At 48.4% G+C, this 17,114-nt stretch overlaps 1 protein-coding gene across 5 annotated transcripts in view; it reads right to left on the minus strand.

The window, feature by feature from the left end:
• Positions 1-17,114, minus strand: part of CLEC16A (C-type lectin domain containing 16A) — a 222,149-nt gene that overhangs the window by 24,145 nt on the left and 180,890 nt on the right. The gene's annotated exons all lie outside the window — the stretch shown is intronic.

Consider the following 17,114-nt stretch of genomic DNA (forward strand, 5'->3'; position numbering starts at 1 on the left):
GCCTGTGTGAAGTGGGGTGACAAAAGCACACCTCAGAGGCCTGAAAAGGCCGAATGAGTCTATAGAATCTGAATGTTCGACTAGCAGGAGCTGGCTTGATTACGCAACTGGCATTTAAGGTCCTTGGAACTTGAGCTCAGTGAGGTATAAACTGTGGATTTTTATTTTCATAAATGTCTTTACACATGGGGTGTGAGGCAGAGGGAATGGCTTAGCTCTCTAGAAAAAACACCACTGCACAAAGCAAAATTCTTCTTCATGCTTGCTGCTGTGACTAAAGCTTTTAGGAATTAACAAAGTGAGTGACTTTAAATATCTAAGTTTAAGGAATTTCTATGAAAACAGTAGATGAGAAAATGGGCTATTTTTACCTCAATTCTTTTTTTTTAAGATTTTATTTATTTATTTTTAGAGAGAGGGAAAGGAGGGAAAGAAGAGAGAGAGAGAAACATCAATGTATGGTTGCCTCTCACGTTGCCCCCACTGGGGACCTGGCCTGCAACCCAGGCATGTGCCCTGACTGGGAATCAAACTGGTGACCCTCTGGTTTGCAGCCCGTGCTCAATCCACTGAGCTACACCAGCCAGGGCTGCCTCAATTCTTTTATGCTTGGGTTTAAGACACATATGATTGTGTTCTGTTAGTATTTGTTTTGCTACAGAGTGAAATGTATTAGGTGGAACTGTATGAAATTGCCTATATTCAACTATCACAACCCACCAAAAGGGCAATTTCACATAGTTCAACCTAGCTGGGATTTGTCCCTTTTAAAGGTCTCTACTGGAAATAATTCAAGGAGGGAGGAGAGGAGAAACAGCCAACTGTGTATTCAAATGCATAGTTTTCCCTAGTTCTTCCTGTTTGGTTTCCATCTCTGCCTGTGTGTGCGTGCACACATGTGCATGCACCTCTCTCCAGCCTGGATTCATCATTTCATTTCCAAAAGGCAGCAACTGCAACAAAATGCTTGGAACCGGTCAGGACACAAGGAGGTGTGTCTTCTGGATGGAAAAGCCCGGAAAGGGGGATTACAGGACTCAAAGGGGCTTCTCGGAGGTGCTCCAGCACAATCTGTTTCCTTTGCAAATGTTAAGCTAGTACGTTCAATGTTAATATCACTCTGGCTACTCTGCATTTGTAGTTTTGACTTACTTTTTTAGCATTATTAATATTTCATCATAAAAGTATTGATTTCCTTTAACTAAGAGACTTTAAAGTTTGCTGCATCCTTAAGCATGATTTTATTATGTCTTGGGGCCAAATGTTGTTCCCTCCCCCAAAAGGAATGCTTTTCCTTTTATATAATGTGTGTCAAGAAGAAAAGAGGAATTGATTCACAGAATTCTGCATTATAGGCAACTTTTAAGGAGTGTCATCTGGTAGGTAGAGTGGATAGACATTTTCTAAACATATCCACAGTGTCTCATTGTTAAGTCCTCTTATCTCTTAGAGGTAAGAACCAAAGCACAAGATTTGCATTAAAGTACAAGTTAGCTCCAAGAAAACTAATATGATGATATTAAGACAATTCCAGACATGAAGCCAAAGCTTAGAAACCCCTTATAAGTGCTCCAGGACTCATAAAGATCTCGGTTTGCGTAGTGCCATCTCTTCCTTCCGTTACGAACGCCAACCGAAAAGAAGAAATACTGCTTGTGTGGGGTTGCCTATGAGAGGCTCTGTTTCCCTCCTGATCTAAGTACCCGTGTCGTTGCCAGTGCAGAGTTAGGGAACGCCTGCTGGTTTTACAGAACCCATCCAGGAAGTGGGTGGAGGGCAGTAACTGGCAACACAGGCGGAGTGCTCTGAAATGTTTAAATATTGAACATCCTTTCTCCTTCCTCCACATTCATTATTAACTTGGACCCACATCACTGTGCACATTGACCATTTCTTCCCAAGAATCCAAGACACAATGGACAATGCTCGGGGCTGGCAGGTGGGGGTGGAGCTGAGATTTGGGTTTGTTTCTTTCATGCCTTCGCTGGAAACCCTTTACGGTCAGCCCTGCGTTCTTAGAGCCATGAATTCCTGGAACTGTTTCAGCCTTTCAATGACCCCTGGCGCCCAACTGCAGATAATTAGAGCCCCAAATATTGACAGACCTCCCCTTCCGAAGAAGGGAGCAGGGCGGCTGTATGAAAGACTGTCACCACTGGATAGGAGAGGCTGGGGAATGTCATTAGGACAAGAGCTCTGCTGTTTGGGATGCACACACGACCCTCAACTTCGCCGAGGCAGAAACAATGCCATGATGCCACACAAGTGCCAGAACCGTTTGTTTAAAAAAAATCCGTCTACTCCCAGCAGATGTCCTTCGCTCAGTTACCAGACAACTGGGAGGGGGGCTGGCAGCGGACCTGCTCTGACACGTTAAGCACATCAGATGTCAGCAGCGTGGGCCAGCAGCTAAACCAACTCGGCCTGGGCCAGCACCATTCCTTGGGAAGACAAACACTTGGGACTGGAAATATGAACCTACACTCTCTCCAGAAAACATGGCAGCACCTCTTCTTGAGAACAAATTAAGGAGGGGGAGGGGGCCCAGCCATCATTCCCATGCGGAAACCAGCTGCCCTGTCAGGAAAAAGATCCTCTGGCTCTCCAAGCAGGATCAGCTGGTGACAAGCATTCATTTTTTCCTGGGCTTTTATCTGTTCAAGTGAAATTGTCCCCAATGACTGGCCTACAGCCCTCACGTTCCTTTAAAAGACAGCACTACATTTCAGATCGATGTTTTCCCCTGAAACTCCGGCTAAATTTATCCTTCCCTGCACACTGCTCTCCGGCGAGCAGCGCTGGCCCTTGCCCTGCTGAGTGAAGTGTCTGTCCCCCAACGCACGCCTCCCCGAGACGGGAGCACTTCGGCACCCAGCCCTGTGCTTCTCTCCATCACGCACACAGCACTCCCCAGTTCTCTTAAGGATTCCTCTGCTGCCTCCTTTTCTGAAGTCCTCGCAAATTAAGCTCCTGCTTCTTTAGCTCTGGCCCCAGCTCTCCAATTCTACCTGAAAGGCCATCAAGTTGCCTCTGTTTCAATGGCTCTGGAGGACACCCTCCCTACCCCTGAGTGGCTGATGCTTATTATCTGATTGCCTTTCGAGGGGATGGGATGATGCAGGCTGCTGCCATGGGCTCCACAAACGGAACCAAACCAGAGAACTTCTCTCTCTTGGTCTTGCTTGGCAAGTAGCTCTGTGTGAGTGAAACTGCCCTGACTGATTTAATGTCTGATGCCCAGAGAGCTCAGTATTTCTGAAATCTTTATTCATATATGTGGTTGCAAGAGAAACATGCCCTAAACAGACACTTTGAGCTGCAGTTTCTATTTTGCAGTTAACCTGTGACTCTCTCTTTTTGGTAGGAATAAGACATCAAATAAAAATGAGACCTGACAGAAAGAATGCAGGCGCCTGTGCTGGCAGGTATGTGCACACATGCCGTAAAGACGACTGTGCCTTGACACACCCAGCAGCCAACACCTCTGAGAGCCCCAGTGAATGGAAATACGGAATCTGGATACAGCCAGTTGGGCATCCCCCACGCTGCTTTCTGGAAAACAACCAGGCAAGGTGCTATCAAGAGACCTAAATATAGGTATTCCCAGGGACCCTAAGGAATGGTTTCTAAAGGAATAATTGGAAACAGGGACAAAGATTTCTATATAAGGATGTTCACTGCAAGGTGATTCGTAGCGCAGTAGAAATAACTTAAATGGCCAATCTAGGTGGGCTGGTTAAGTAAATTTTGGTTAATCTGTGATTTTACAAATTGAATTCTCTGGCCCCTGCCCCAGTTCTGATATTGAAGTTCTAATCTGCAGTACCTCAGAATGTGACTTTATGTAGAAATAAGGTCATTCTATAGATGTAATTGGTTGAGATGAGGTCAAAAGGGTAGGCCCTAACCAATGAGTGGCGTCCTTCTAAAAAAGGGGACATTGAGACACAGAGGTGTATGCAGGGATAATGCCATGTGACAATGAAGGCAGCGACAGGGGTGATGCTTTTATAAGCCAAGCAACAACATGATTGCCAGCAAACTACCAGAAGCTAGGAGAGAGGCAAGGTTCCTTGTCATCATCCCCAGAAGGCACCAGCCCTGCTGAGTCCTGATTGCAGACTTCTGGCCTCCAGACCAGTGAGACAACAAATTTCTGTTGTTTAAACCACCCAAGTCATGGTACTTCATCATGGTAGTCATAAGTAACCACCAGACAATGGACTATTATGCAGTCATTAAAAAGGCAGCTTAGGAAGAGGTATTTTGCAGCACAGGGAAACGCTCCTGACACGGTAGTGAGGTTGTTAAAAACAAACCGCCATGACCCCGTGGCTCTGATCTTGGGCTACACGTGTGCACAAACAGCTACATCCAAGGATGCAGGGCTACCAGAGATAGAAGAAACCCAGAAATGCAGAAACCATGTACCCACACTGGAACACAGGGCCATATAAAGAAATGGGTAAAATCTGGATGCATCAACACAGAAGGATTTTCGATTCACAGCAGTGTCTGAAAATCACCCTGCAGAAAGGCGTACAGAATTATCATTCTGTTGAGGTTAATAAAAAATGGCAGCTCAAGTTATAAGACAACTACAGATTTACAGATTTCTTGAGGCTAGAAGTGTTCTGGAATTTAGAACCTCTAAGGGTTAGAAGACCACGTGGTGCTTCCCTGTGTATTAGGGCACCTTCAGCTGGGTCTCAGGCAGCGAAACCCAGACATATTAAATTTCCACAGGAAGAAAACACTCATCTTCACAATGAATGGCACGTGCAACTCTCATAAACGGCCTATAAATAGTTCAGGGCAGGTTGTGCCAAACCATGAGTTACAGAACATCTCCGGGTGTTCAGTGGTATTGGGATTTGAGGACTGCAGAGGGGCCGAGGCCCTGCCCCGTCCCGTGGCTGTGGGCACACATATGACCTGCCACTGCAAACCGAAGGCTGTCTGGGGAGGGTGAAAAATTGAGAGGAGTAGTCAAAGGGAACCTAAGTCCTGGCAGTAACATTTTCATTTTTTTAAATGAAGAATCAACTCATGTATTTCTTGGATAAAGAAAAAAAAAAAAACAGCCCTGGCTGGTGTAGCTCGGTGGATTGAGCGCGGGCCTGAGAAGCAGGGGATCGCGGTTCGATTCCCAGTCAGGGCACATGCCTGGGTTGCAGGCCAGTTCCCAGCAGGGGACGCATGAGAAGCAACTATACATTGATGTTTCTCTCCCTTTCTCCTTCCCTTCCCTTCTAAAGATAAATAAATAAAATATTTTTTAAAAAAGAAAAAAAATAACAGAGAACACACAGATGAGAAGAAAACTGAAATAGTAATGGTGCTTTTTTTCTGGGGGGGGGCAGTGTGATGATTTCTTCTTCCTGGTGCTTTAACAGTTTTCACTGATAATTTTCTACATTCGTGTATTAATGAATACACAACGAATACAAGGGGCCTGCAGGGACAGCGGCACAGCTAATAGGTTCCACCCATTTCTGTCGGCAGCTTATCCCCAGGGCCTTGGGGACTTTGCAGGGCCAAGTCCCACTGCTCTCTGACTTGCGGCCGCCGCCACCCCAGGTTTGCTCCTGCTCCACCAGCTCAGCCAGCCCAGCCCAGCCCAGCCCAGCCACCGCCTCACCTCCATCGCCATGAAATACGGACCCTATCGGGGGCCCCCCGTTCACACACTTGCCACTTTGATTCATCATGTCTCTTACTCTCTCCGTCCTTTATTTTTCTGCCCTCTTTGGCCTTTGATTGCTTTTTGGAAGTTTATCATATTGAACTTTTATCCCTTTCCAGGAAACCCTATTCTTTTTTTTCTTCCCTTTCACAATTAATAAATAATTGTGAGAGCACTTCTTTGGACAGAAGCACATCCTGCCTCCTAAAAAGAACTGCTGGAGCATTTCTTTTAGGGGCCCTTCTGGGGCTGTGAAGGACAGGCACACCACCTGTCATGAGAGGGAGAGAGCATTTTGGTCCCTCACTGTACTTGGAGGAAGGGTGCCAACGGGGTGCTCATGATGTGAGCTGCTCTCTATGTGACAAGACTCCTGTGCTTCCACAGCCATCCTCCAGAGAGGGGAGTGGGAGGGCGGAGCACTGGCCTGAAGGTCTACGTGCCAGTTATGGACAGGGAAGCAGAGATACATGGAAGAGGTCAAACGTGGGCTTTGGAGATGGACAGACTGGTCCAAATCCTAGGTCAAGGCTGACTGCCCGGGCTGAACTACCTTGGTTTCCCTGGGTGCAACATGGAGGAAATAAGTCCTACTTCGCGCACTGTTGTGAGGATTAAGTGACAAGAATGCACAGACCCATGCTTAGCACAGAGGCTGATGTACAGTAACTGCTCAATAAACAGCACCAGCCATGGCTCTGAGCATTTCTCTCCAGACACCCTTCACGACTTTCTCCCACATAAAAGGAGGGGCACGGCGTGCCCTGATCTTCTCCAGGAAATAATGCGGAGCACCAGGGATCAGATTTTAAAGAAGTTACTGAAGTGAGTTGGACAGAGTGTCTGACTCTCATCTAGCAGCACCGGGAAGTGACTTCCAGAGCAACAAGCAGGTACTGTTCACCTGTTTTCCATCCTGATTCCACAACACAGACTGTCCGCCACTTCAGAGGTTTCCAACAATGCTCACAGCCGTGACTCTAATACCTCCTTGCTTTCCCAGAAGTCAGGATTCTGAGGTCAGACCACAAGCAACAGAGATTTCTGGAAAGGTATGAAATGCAAACTTATCTCATAATTTACAGGAAAGAAAAGGGAACAAGAGGCTATTTTACCAGTAAAAACAGAGATTTTTCTTCAAAGTCAAAAAGAAATGGAAAAAGGAAAATGTTAGGGATGAGGAAGAGTGCCAGGTGGGTCTGGGTTGCATCGAGGTTTCCAAGTTATTCCAGAATGTGTTGTGGGTTCCAATTTCTTTTTTTTCACATTTGGACTGCTTTAAGGAAAAAGTTACATAAACGAGACTATTTTATGATCAAAATGGGACACGAGTGAGATAACCTGGCCTTTAGAAAAAGATGACAACTTTGTGACAGTCTGACTAGTTTAGAACTGTTTTTAAAATATATAACAGCTTTATGGAGCTATAATTCACACACTGCACAATCTACCCATTTAAAAGGTACAATCCCACTCTATCCCCAGAGTTGCCCAGCCATCGCTACAATTCGTTCTGGAACCGGCTGTGATCGTAACTTGTGGCACGAGGCTCCAAACACATCCACCCCTGACCCTGCTGAGTGAGCCTTTTAAAGACCGCCCACTCCAGGTGCTGCCATTTAGTCCCTTGTATAAGGCATAACACATTTTATTCTTCACATCAGGCCTGAGCGCAGGAAGTTTCCATGCCAATAGAATTCAGCAGAAAAATGCCCTGGGTCCAATTCCTCTTTCCGTGCTCACTGCTAACGAGGGAAAGAGACCTGGGCCATTGTTGGGAGGGAGCCCAGCCAAACCAGTGGCAGGTGTCACGTGGACAGCAATGTGTTCAGTCCTCAGGGATGCGGGCAGCCTGTGGGCTAAGGCATCAAGGCTGTCCCATCCACGCGGGCTCCTGTGTGGGATGGATTCCTGCCCAGCTTTGCTCTTCTACCTCCTCCCAGCTCAATATCCCTTTCTCAGAGAAGCCTTCCAGATCCCTGTCCAGGTCAGATACCTTTGCTGTACACTATCCCAGCTCTCAGTCCATTTCTTTAGGGTCCTGACCACAGTCGGCAGTTCTGGACTATCTACAGTGAACATAGTGCCTGGGAGCTCCAAAAGGACTAATCTGTTTGGCTCACCTGAGTCCACCGTGAACAATGTCTAGCACATGAAGAAGGTACTAAAGATTTGCTGGCTTGCTCCACCCACCCACCCATCCATCCATCCATCCATCTATCTAGTACTTCCCAAGCACCACCTACCTATATGCCTCCTGGTACAGTTCCAGGAAGCTGGGTGTTTAGCAGTAAACAAAATGCAGTGTCTGCTGTCTGGAAGTTTACAATTCAGTAATGGGATGGGGTAGAATGGAGAGGTAGGGTGGCGGGGGTGGACAACGAAGAAAATGCTGGGAGAGAATGAGTGCTTTCCCAAGAGAACTGAGCAGGGCAGGGGGTGTCTGGAGTGCCTGGAGTGGGCAGGGCTATGATTTACAAAGGACAGTCAGAGCCACCAGGCACCTGGGATGACAGTGCTCCAAGCAGAGACCACCCAGTGCAAGGTGGGGCACACCTGGCAGAGGCCTCCATGGCTGCTTTGGAGTGGGCCAGAGGGACAGTGGGGAGCGGTGAGGTCAGTTTTAGAAGGAGCAGAGGGACCAGACTATGTGGGCCCTGGAGGACCACTGTAAGGCATTTGGTTTTCATTGGGAATGAAATAGGAGCTAGTGACAGGTTTAGGCAGAGGATGCATGATCTGACTTACATCTGAAAAGGAGCTTTCTAGCTATGGTGCTGAGAATAGACCAAAGAGGCCAAAATTGTGAAGGCCAAAATCAGGAATCAGCAAACAACTTCTACAGGTCAATTCCCTAAATCCAGTAATGGGCCTGTTTTTGGAAGTAAAATTTTACTGGAATGCAGCCACACCCTCATTTGCATATTGTCCGTGGCTGCTTGGCTGCTATGGCAGAGTCAGATTGCGACAGACACCACATGGCTCGTAGCGCCTTAACTGTTTACTACCTGGCTCTTGAAGAAGTTCGCCAATCCCTGGCCTAGGAGGCGGGATGTAGGTCACAGGGGCCTGGATTCTGACTGCACTTCCCATGTAACAGCATTGACAGGCTAGGTAAGCTTTGGCTCTGGAGTGGTTGAACCAGTGATTTGGCTTCCAGCTGCTTAAGGGGAAGACATGTTTTCAGCTGCCTCTTTTTCCCAGCTAAGTGTGGGTAACAGGATCCCAAGGGCAGCTCAGCCTGGGGCCGGCCCCTGGGAACGACTGTTTTACTGCTCTGGGGGCTGTGCATGGTCAGTTTGGGGGGTAGCCTGTAGCCCTTCTGCTTGAAGCCCATCAGTGCGCCCCTGGGCCCTCAGATGAAGTCACGGGTCATCCCTGTGTGGTCTCGTCTCCTGCTACTCCAGCCCCAAATGGCTCAGGCTACTTCTGGAACTCAGTTACCCACTGCGTTTTCATAGCCAGGGATGCCCCACATTTAACCTGATCCATCCATCAAGACCTCCTTCCAGTGCCCACCGCACCCTCCATTTCTGGGAGGGCCAGCACCCGAATTGGGCTCTCACTCCCATCACAACGCAGATGAAACTATGTAGCACTAGCGGGTTAGGGATCACCTTCCCCAAGACACTGTGAGCTACTTGAGGGCAGAGCCCATCCTAATCCTTCTATGCCCCAGTTCTGGGCACAGCATGGGGCAGAGCAGTGCCCATCACGGGTTTCCTGAAAGCATGACAAACCTCGGAGGAACTGGCATCTCCTGAAGCTGAGCCCAGGGCAGCAAATACATCCTGCTCCCTTACTCAGAATCCCCCAGGACCCCAAATCTGCTAGAAGCAGCAGCTCCAATGGAGGGGTGTACCTGTCTGGGTGTGCATCAGCTCCATGGAGAAGGGACCTCATGCCACACAAGCCCATGGCAAGTACTCAGCGAACATTTGTGGATTAAAGAAACTACAGTCAGGCCATAGCATTTGACCCTGATGGTTACCCAGAAAAAGCCACCTAAGATCTTTTCATCTCCACTAGTGCTGTCAAGATTGGATGAATATTAGAACAGTTAAGAAGCTTCAAAAACACCAATGCCCCTCTCCTTACTCTGATTTAATTGTGCTGCACTGGTCTTGGACAGTGGAGTTTTTCAAATGCTTTCAGGGTGTTTAGAAATACGAAGCCAATCTGAAGGCCACAGGGTCAGGCTGGTTCAGCCCAGGGCCTCGAGCAGAAGATCTTGCATGGCCTGGGACTCTATGCTTCCAAAGGGCTGTTCCTCTGCCCCCGACACAGGAGGGCAGGTTCTACGGGCCACTCCAGCTGAGTGAAGGGGTTCTAGTTGACCAGCTTCCTGATCACCTGGTTGGCCATCCCACAAAAGCCACAGAAGCCATGGGGCCATAGAAGGACAAGTCTGCCGACTTGGAGAAGCCAGGAGCTGGCCTGGAATGAATGAAAAGACAAACTCCACGGCATTCCACTGAAGCCCACCTTTGTGAATCCATAAGGGCAAAAAGCTAAAGAAACCCCCAAACTTGCATCACTGAAGGGCTTAACTACTCTGGGTCAGCCCCAGCATCTCCCAGAAACTTTCTAAATTCGTCCCTGACCAGCAGTCCTTAAATTCCTGCTGCAGAAGCTCCTGTGCTCAGCTGGCACACCCGTGTTTTTCATGGCGGATCAGTACCTTATTATTTTTTAAAAAGAGTTCTGGCTGAGAGCCAGCCTGGGCCAGAAAAAGTAGGAGAAAAAGCCGTTGATACATCACACCTATTGGGCAAATGTCACTTGGCTTGCGGAAGCCTAGACAACCACTTAGTGCTGCCGCCAAGCACAGGCATCTCGGCCTGATTTATCAGCAAGTCCCGACAGGCTTGCTCTCTCTGCCCAGTAGCAAAGACGGCAGCTCAGGAGCCACTTGTGAGGGGCTGCAACTGAGATCGTGCTTGCAACTCCAGCTTCCAACTGATGCTCCCCCAAAGCAAGGCCAAGAATCTCTTGAGATCCCAGGCTGTGAGTAGGACCCCTGGACACTAGGCTGAGCAGACTATGGGATGAGATAGCCTAGGAATGGTTTTAGCAACATCAGGTACCACTGTGTGACCCGTGGCAAGTTACTTAACTTCTCTGAGTTTCAGCCTTCTCACCTGTTATGTGGGTAGTAACAGGATCTTTCTCCCCAGATTGCTATGACCCTTGATTGTGAAGACACTTAGCTTGATGCTGGCAATGCATGAGCCCCAAGAAACATTCCTCTTCAGGGGTGCCATTCAGACATTTCAATGTCTGCTCAGGGAGCAGAATGCAAAGCACACCACCACTTCCTGGAGGCAGGACCTGGCGGTGCACCTCACCTCTTGAGCTTCAGCTTCCCCATGGCACACAGAGATCACAGATGGGAAATGCACTGTCAACCCTGAGGTGCTACACATGTGGGGACAGCATCATCCTCAGGAACAGATCTGTCATGAGGCAAGCCATACCCATACCTGTGGCTGACTGATCACGCAAGCCAACATGTAACCCTGCATGCAATGCCCAGCTGCTCTTGTCTTCTGGGGGGACCACAGTGCCCCTGCACTGCTGTCTCCTATCTGCCCCCACCCAGTAGCCACAATGAACTTACACAAACATGAATCAGGTCGGGCACTTCCTTGCATAAAGCCCCCCAAGCTGCCCAGAGTTCTCAGGATGAAATCCACCCCCCTACCCCCAGGCCTACCCTATGCCCACCTGGTGGCCTTCTCTCCTCCCCGCACCCCTAACTCCCTGCATTCCAGCTGTATGGATCCTCTAGGTGGCAGCCCTATCAGAGACGGCCCCCACAATGCTCTCTGGCACAGGGGTCATCCTATTTCAACATCTGCCTCCCCACGTGGCTACTGGCTGCACGGGGGCAGGCGTGGGCCTGCAGAAGGTGCTCAGTGCGCACGTGCTGGGAGAATGCACGATGCTTGTGACGGGGCACAGGCATCTCTAGTGGCTCCAGCAGGGCAGAAGTCCCCTTGCCTGGCAGAGCCTTAGAGTGCCGGCTAGAATACCTGTGAATGGCCCATGAAGTGGGGAGCTGGGCCAGCTGTTCTGCAAGGGGCTTGAGTCCTGACTGGCCACCCTGAGTGAGAGGCCCCGGGAAGGCGCTCTAGCACCCAGCTCACTCTCATAGTAGCAGTGGCTACTACAATACTATGCCGGCAAGAAGCACCTACAGAGCATTGGCCCAGGGCTAAGTCCCTGTCCCTGTGAAACAGGTCCTATTATCAGCCCCATTTTATAGAAGAGGAAACTGAGGCTAAGGGGCCTTAGAGAACTTCCTGACATCACACGTTTGTCAATGGACAGGTGTTGACCAAGCCAGACAGGCTGAGTCCAGGGTATGTGCCCCTAACTTCATAGCAACAGCTCCCTGGCAGAGATGCGACATGGTTTAACCAGAATGGTAGCACTTCTGGCACACAGTAGGTGCTCAAGTGCTAGTAGCTTTTAAGCTGCTTGAGGCCAGCAGCTTCCTGTGGGTGTCTCAGCCAGCACAAAGAGCCCCTCTGTGACTCAGCGGGGACAGGAGTCAGTGCAGGGTAGTTTCTACATTTGCTCTCCGCTGAGGGTGCAGTGAAGAGGTCAGAGAAAGGGGACGATGAGCAATCCGTGGCCTCCACCAGGTCTGGGCACTGTTTCAGGAAACAGGAGCGCTGCTTTGAGCTGGTGGACATTTCCCTGGGGCTTCAGGCTGGAAATTTGGCAAAAAAAGGTGCATTTTTCCAAAACGCCCAAGATTTAATAAATGTCAACTATTTCAGAACATTCTCTAACTTACTTAGGGTAGTGGCAGAGGTATCTGCAGAGGCTCATTCCATCAACACTGATTCTTCCTGCCGCCTGGCTGTCCCGATGATTTATGAGGACCTGCTCAACCCAAGAGACTGGAGTGTGCGTAGAACCCAGCACCTAAGGCCCGACTGTTGCCCTGTGAAGTCAACACGCTCAGAAAGCCACAACAAAGGGCAGCTCTAACTCAGACGCTCCATGGAGCTTTTAAGTCAAATTAGCAGGAAAGGAAAGAACACTAAGCAGGCGATAACCTTTTTCTCAGGAAGCAGGTAGGTGAGGCGTTCAAAACAGCAGGAGCCTGAGACCAGACACACACACTCTCTTTCTCCGCATCAACTCTGGGACCACGGGCGAGTGACTGTGCTTTCTGAGTATTACTTGTCCCAACTCTGGAAGTGGAATTAGTGCCATGACAGTTTTACATGTTTAACTCCTTATTTTATGTGAAACAATTAGCCAGTGTCTCACACATGTTGGTGTTCAATAAAGGAGACCTTTGTCCTGGAGCTGTGACAAATCTGTGATGCTACGAGTATGCCACAGATCCTATGCACCTAAATTTTTACCAACTCAATAGTGTTTTTGGTGAAGCCCTGCAAATCACAGTCCACACTTACTACTTCACACAGTGGAAGCATTCTCTCCTGAAATCATGCCATGAGTAGGTGGCTTTCAAGGACTTGAACTCTGGGGAAATAGTAAAACAACTCATCAGTCCCAATTTGATGGGCTTCAGACTGTTTTTGTGATTACTCTGGGACTTCAGGAAGTAGGCTGCTTCAGTGACATCTTAAGATGACATTACTCTGACATCTGAGGAGATGTCACAAAACAGCCATTCCAGTCACACTGGGATAATACTGACTTTCGGCCCTTTGGGAATTTGAGATGTTCAAAAATAGTACTGTGTGTTTTTTTGAGAAGCACGTTTATACAAAGTGCTATGGCTGGACAGCCACAAGCAAAGGAAGCTGTATTCTAGTGATGCGATGCTGGCTCCAGAGAGAAAAGAATCAGAGAAAGTCATAACCTCAGCAGAGATGGCAGGACAGAAGCCACTGGGGCTCCAGTGCGCTAAGCTCTGATGTTCTGTCTGGGACGACAAGCCACGGGCCAGTGCCTGGAGCCCCCTGTGAGTGCCTGGAAATCTTTGTGATCACTGCAGCTCCTGAAGGCCTCCTAGATGGGGTAAGATCCATAAGGAGTGAGGATTTTGCTGGGTGAGAGGTTGGGAATCATCAAATTGCCCTTGGTAGCTACATTCACAGAGAACATTCATTGGGAAACTAAGGCCCTTTGTTATTGTGCCGTGAACTAGCCCTGTGGTGTCCCATTTTCTCCAACCACACACTTCACTGGTCACCAAATCCTGTTAGCTCCACAGCCTAGATATTTCTGGACTCACTTCTTGGTTATCTGCCTCAGGGAATCCTTGCACAAGGGTGCATGGAGGCTCCAATTATTTGTTAAGGACAAAAAAGTTGTCACAACCTACACATCCATTAATGGGGGATTGGCTAAATAAACAGTAGTTTGCCCATGTGATGGACTGCCCTGCAGCAGTCAAAAAATGAATAAAGGCGCTCTTACGGACTTACAAAAAAATCTAAGACATATTTTTGAGTGAAAATAGCATTCATTTAGGCTAAAGAAAGGCAATGTAATATTATAGTACAAGTAAAGTATGTAAATACCCAGAAAGAGGTATACAGGGACATACATTAAGCTGAGGAAGAGGGCACATCTGTGGAGAGACTTTTTCTTTCATAACATGGGCATTAGCACCACCTAATGCACAGGTGGTGAGGGAAGGGGTGAGTGTGCCTTGGGTCTTTCTGCCCACCCCCTTCCCCCCTAACCTCTTGACTCCTGTCAATCAAAACCTGAGTGCCCTGACTCATCACTCCTCTGCCTTAGAACCTTCAATGACATTTTGTTGCTTCCAGGGTAAAATTCTAACCTTTCAACAGCCTGGAAGCCCTTTGCCATCTGATCCCACCTAGTTTTCCAGCTTCTTGTCACTCCCCTAACCCATGGCCATGCCACCAAATGTCACCTAGTCCCTCATGCCTTTTTGCACATGCTGTCTTCACCACATCTGCCCCTTTGCTTGACATTACCGTATGTTTATAAGCTCACCTCCCCTGTCCGGTCCTATCTGTATGCTTGGCACAACATTTATTTGAGTCACAAGAGAACTCAGCAAACACTTGCTAAATGCACCCTCCCTTTCCTGACTCCAGTTAGTGTGTTTGTCATGTACCTACCCTGGAATTCTTGTAGTTGCCATTATTATTTTTAATCCACCAGGGGATAGTTTTTATTATTGATTTTAGAGCAAGGTTGGGGAGAGAGACACACACACACACACACACGTTGATGTGAGAGAGAAACATTGATTGGTTTGCCTCCCATATGTGCCCTGACCAGGGGTTGAATCCACAACTTTTAGGTGTACAGGATGATGCTACAACCAACCGAGCCAGCCTTCAGTTGCTTTAAAAAATGCCAGTTCTTCCTTCACCCACCTTTTTCTTCTCTTCCTGGTAGTCCCCTAGCCTGGGCCCTAGGAGCTGCCATACTTCGAAGAGGCCATCTAGGCCTGAAGAAAACGGACATGTGGAGGACTCACGGACTCCTGTATCTGTGTGAACGTTCAGCACTATTATGGCGTCCCCCTCTTCCTACTTTGGCTCTTCTCGCTCTTAGTGGGTCCTCATGAATTAGCAACTCTTCTAGTCATCTGCACACTGAGCAGTGCCACCTACTTGTGACTCCTTTTCCTGGATCCCAGGATAGGCACTATGACTGAATTTTAGTAAGTGATTTTCGAACCTTGTTCTGGGGGAGCCCTGGGGTTCCTTGAGCTGGTCGGAGATATTTTAAGGCAAAAATTAAATCAAGGTGGCCTTTTTCTGATTCAGAGATAAAATTAATGGCTAGAGTTTTCTGTTTTGGGGATCTATCCCACAATGAGTTGTCAATATCTATCTGCTACTGAGAACTCGCAGTTGATAAAATAAATGACTCAGCAACAACAAAAAACATCAGTGGAAACAGGCTCAAAAACTTCATAACTTCAAATAACTTCATGGACTTTTCCTTTAGATGCAGAAACTTCCACCCACGGCACACAAGCACGTCCTCTGGGGGCTTCCGAGTTCCTGTTTTGCACATGAAATGGGATACAGCAGTCACTCGTGGTGTTCTGTCACCGAGTGGTCTGCAGGACTGGAGGAGGCACCGTGGCTCATGGAGTGGGAAGCAGAATGTGTGGCCTGGTGCAAATGCCAGACTGGCCACCTATGAGCTGTGTGGCACCGGGCCAGGTGCTCACTCCCCGTCTCGGAGCTCAGGTTCCTCGGTCTGCAGACTGAGGAATGGCACTGGCCTCTAGGGGCTATTGTAAGTTGCAGTGGGAAGTGCCCAGCTCAGGCAGGCAAGGAGAAAATGATGGCAGTCCGTATCTTGGGTGAGCAGGTGTATGCTGGGCTGGGCTGCAGGGGACACATCTCTGTTCTTTTTTGGCCCCAGCCCTGCCCCTAGGAGCTGTGGAACTGCAGGCACACCATCCAATCAGAATCCTCAGGGCCCTTCTGCAGGAGGCAAACTCTGCCCAGGTGTTTTATTGGCACCCAAAGAAGGCTCTTCTGAAATGAGCAGATCTGTACAACTTCAGGGTCTCTCTGTTATTTACACTAGATGGGACTGTTGGATTATTGACTTTGTTTGTGCAAACTGATTTAATGTATAGTCAGGGAACCTATAATTTGGGATCCCTGGGTCAGCCCTGACTAATGACAACAAAAAGTACTGAGCACTGCCAACCTTTATTGCCTGCTCCACACGTGTGAGGAACCCTTCTGGGCACCTAAGTGAATTTATTCGCTTTATGCTCATGACAAGCTACTGAGGTGGGTGACATTTTCATCCCTGCTTAAAAAAAATTGTGGTAAAATACACCTAGGATTTACCACATTAATTATGTTTTACTACAGATCAGTAGTGTTAAGTGCACTGACATTGTTATGCACTGTCCTAATTTTTTATACAGGTAAACGGGCCCAGAGCGGTAAACGAACTGGCTCATGGCTGTGTAACAAGTATTAGGTGGAGCCAGGCCTTGAACAGGACCGTGTGCTCCATGGTGGTGCTAAGTCATCTCCTTCTGCTGACTCTCTCTCACCTGGGTAAACACTCTGCTGCTGAGAAAAGAACCCCCTCAAAGGATCAACAGAAAGAACAATAATAAAAAACACTGGATTTACTTTATGGATACCAGAGGGTATGAGATTTAGTACTTTCCTATCGTTTCCAATTGTTCTGCAATAAATGTGCTTGGCCGGTTCTAAGAAGTTCAGAGACGAGAACTGATGGCAGCTGCCTTCTCTGAGACAGGGACAGCTGTGCATACTCGCTCTGGCACGTACCTGCCCTTTTGGTGCTGCAACGTGGCTGCCCTGCAGGGGCCCGCCTGAGCCTACAGAATATTCCAAGGTCTATCCAAGGCCCAAGGGCAGAGTGAAGCTAGGGTTTTGGTCTCTTCCCACAACCTCCCACACAGCTCTCCATGCTCCTCTCCATGAGGGACCCAGGGAGTGTTCCCTGC

The sequence above is a fragment of the Sturnira hondurensis genome, unplaced genomic scaffold (assembly GCF_014824575.4).
Source record: "Sturnira hondurensis isolate 20B ecotype Veracruz unplaced genomic scaffold, ASM1482457v3 Scaffold0018337, whole genome shotgun sequence".
Lineage (NCBI taxonomy): Eukaryota > Metazoa > Chordata > Mammalia > Chiroptera > Phyllostomidae > Sturnira > Sturnira hondurensis.